Below are 3716 nucleotides of genomic sequence, written 5' to 3' on the forward strand. Positions count from 1 at the left end.
TAGGACAGCATGCTATGACTACAATGTGATATCTACATGAGTCTAGCGTTTTAGACCCTTCATCAAACAAGATGAAGAAACCCTGGGTTGTTATCTTTTATTTCATAGGAACTGCATTGACATGGAAGAATTGACTATTTGTCTTCACAGGTTGACTAGGGTTAAGAAAATTGAGACATTACAACACAGCTAGACAAAGCTAGTTCTATTAAAAAAATTCAATTTAATTTTATTGTCAAGGTGATGTACAGAGGGGTTACAGTTACATAAGGTAATGAGTACATTTCTTGTCAAACATTGTTGCACCCTGCCTTGTTTTTCTGCCCAAGTTGTGAAGTTCATTTCCAACATAGTGTCTTGTGAGTATCACTGTTGCATTGGTTCACCCTTTGTCCTTTGTCTCACCATTTTGTTGTTCCTCTTCCCTAATTCAGATTCAAATGTCTTTTGCATTTTAAGTTTTAATTAAGATAATATACATACAGGAAAAAAAGTTCATATCCTAGGCATCCAATGGGGTGAATTTTCAAAAAAATGGTGTTAACTAGTGCATAACCAGATCCTGAGACGCCTCCTTGTTCTACCTCCCAGTCACGAATCCCACTCTGTTAGGGCTGCCGATATTCTAGACAGCTAATAAATAACAACTTAGGTTAGACACTTTGGCCCATCCCTAGTATTTTATGTAAATAGAGTCATATAGAATGTTCTCATTCATATTTGACAGCTGCTGCTGCTACTGCTGCTGCTTATTTTCTTCTCCTCTTTCTGCTACTCCTTATCTTTCTTTCTTCATATCTTTATTGTAAAGGTGATGAACAGGGGGTTGCAATCACATAAGTAAGATAAGGAGTCAATTTCTTTCTTTTTTTTTTTTTGTCTAGTCGTGGGGCCTGAACTCTGGGCCTGGGCGCTGTCCCTCAGCTCTTCAGCTCAAGGCTAGTGCTCTACCACTTGAGCCACAACACCACTTCTGGCTTTTTTCTTTTTGCTTATGTGGTGCTGAGGAATCGAACCCAGGGCCTCAGGCATGCAAGGCAAGCGCTCTACCACTGAGCCACCTTCCCAGCCCCAGGAGTCAATTTCTTTTTAAACACTGTTACCCCCTCCCTCATTCTCTCCTGCTTGCCCCTCCCCATTCCCCTCTCCCTTCCAAGTTGTAAAGTTCATTTCTAACGTGGTGTCTAGTGAGGATCATTGTTGTATTAGTTCACCCTTTGTCCTGCTGTTTCTGTGATTCTTTTCCCTTGCACGGATCAGGTAAACTTATGTACAAGGCAAAGAATACAGAAAATGAAAACAAAAAATAGAAATAACTGCATATACTCCTTTTCTGAGGCAAGTACTGGGGCTTGGGCACTGGCCCTTAGCTTTTTCATTCAAGGCTATCCTACCACTTGAGCCACACTCTATTTCTGGCTTTTTAGTGGTTAGAGATAAGAGTCCCATGGTCTTTTCTGCTTGGACCGGCTCAAACCATGATCCTTAGATCGATCTCAGCCTCCTGAGTATCTAGATCACAGACATGAACCACCAGTGCCCAGCCATGTCTGGCTTCTTAGACACATGTTATTTCTGTAAGATTTCTCCATATGATTAGGTACAGTTTGCAAACTAAGTACAGTTTGCAGACAGCTCATTCTCTTTGCTGGCTGGCAAACCACCCCTTACTTATTCGTTCTACAGCTGATAAGCATTTGGGTAGCTTCCAATGTGGGCTGTTATATCAGCCAGCTGTACGTGTTGGTTTGTTGTTGTGGTGGTGGTGGTTGTTGTTTGTTGGTCGTGGGGCTTGAACTCTGGGCTTGGGTGCCGTCTTGCGCTCTTCAGCTCAAGGAGAACACTCTATGGCTTGAGCCACAGCGCCACTTCTGGTTTCCTAGTGGTTTATTGGAGATAAGAGTCTCTCGGACTTTTGTGCCTGGGCTGGCTTTGAACCCAGATCCTCAGATCTCAGCCTCTTAAGTAGCTAGGATCACAGGCATGAGCCACCGGTGCCCGACTCTGCATGTGTTTTTTAATTTGGTTACAGTATGCTGGAGCCAGGGATTCCTAATTTGTGTGAACATATCATGGAGCTGTTTGAACCGGAATGGGCTCTGAAGATCTTGGCTTTGTCATCCTGCCTTTTCTGCTGGCAGATGCAGAACTCAAATGCAAAAGGCTGCAGCTCCCACCTGTGAAAACCGACCCTTGTTTTCACAGAAAAAAAAATGTCTTTTCTAAAGATCAGTATCTGAGAACAAAGCAAGCATTGTCTGTATTATCTGAGAGATTGGAGCAGCTGGCCATAAGGAATTGGATGTAAGATAATAGGGAAGTAGCTAATTGGCACAGGAAACAGCTTAACAATTCTTGAATAAGGTCTAAGGCCTGCCTGGGGAGATACAAGGTGGTACAAACTGAGAGAACAAGACCTGGAGGAAATCCATCTCATCTCAAATGAGAACTAAGAGCCACAGGTTATGCATTTAGAGCTGGAAGATTGTGGTTTGAAACCAGCCTGAGCAGAAGAGTCTGTGAAACTCAACTAGGAAAAATGCCAGGCAGAAATGTGGTCCAAGTGGTAGAGCACCAACTGTGAGCAAGCAAGCAGAGCAAGCACAAGGCTCTGAGTTCAAATCCCAGTGTTGGCAAACACACACACACACACACACACACACACACGAAAAAGAAAAGAAAACAGCAAAGCCAAGGGTGCTCATAAACAAAACATTAGCTCAAATTTTTCTTCCTGAAAAAACAAGACTTGCATCATGTCCTGTGTCATCCTGGGGATACTACCCCCAACATTTTATAAAGTTCAGCTTCTCATCTGTAAACAGAATGACTCTTGCACCTTCATAGAGCTTTGAGGGTCAATGAGTTACAGAAGGAGACAGTACTGGAAAGGTAACTCAGACAAGAAAATGCAACTCTGAGCTTTGAAATCAGGGACTTGGGCTTGCTAGACAAGCATCCTATTACTGATGCTACACCACTCACCCTTTTTGCTTTAGTTATTTTCAGGTAGAATTTCACACTTTTGGTTTGCATCAGCCTGCAAAATAACCTTGCTACTTAAGCTTTCCCAGTAGCTAGGATGACATGTTATCGTGCCCAACATTTTTTTTTTATTGAGATAGGGTTCTCAAGAACTCTTTGCCTGGGCTGGCTTTGAAACTTAGTCCTCCTGATCTCTGCCTTCTGAGGAGCTGGGATTATAGGTGTGAACCACCATACCTTTCTGGGTTAATCTATCTTTGATTTGGCTCCCCATCCCCCCTAATTATATATACACAATTATATATATATATATATATGTCTATATAATTTATTTCTTTTGGTGCCAGTCCTAGGCCTTGAGCTTAGGGCCTAAGCACAGTCCCTGTGCATTTTTGTTTTGGCTTTTTGTCTCAAGGCTAGTACTCTACCATTTGATCCATGACTCTACTTCCAGCTTTTTGGTCTTAATTGGAGTTAATTGGAGTCTCACAGACTTTCCTGCCTTGGCTGGCTTCAAACTGATCCTCAGATCTAAGCCTCCTGAGTAGCTAGGATTATAGGGATGAGCCACTAGCACCTAGCAGTAGATATACTTTGAATAATGAAATAAATGTTTTTAAAATACATAATCAAATCATGTCACTCTCATGCTTTAAAGTCATTGATGGCTTTCTGTGTTAACGTTTTATTGTCAGGACAAATCAATGATGTAAACAGTTTAAAGGAGGAAG

Source organism: Dipodomys ordii, unplaced genomic scaffold (assembly GCF_000151885.1).
Source record: "Dipodomys ordii isolate 6190 unplaced genomic scaffold, Dord_2.0 Scaffold47, whole genome shotgun sequence".
Classification (NCBI taxonomy): Eukaryota; Metazoa; Chordata; class Mammalia; order Rodentia; family Heteromyidae; genus Dipodomys; species Dipodomys ordii.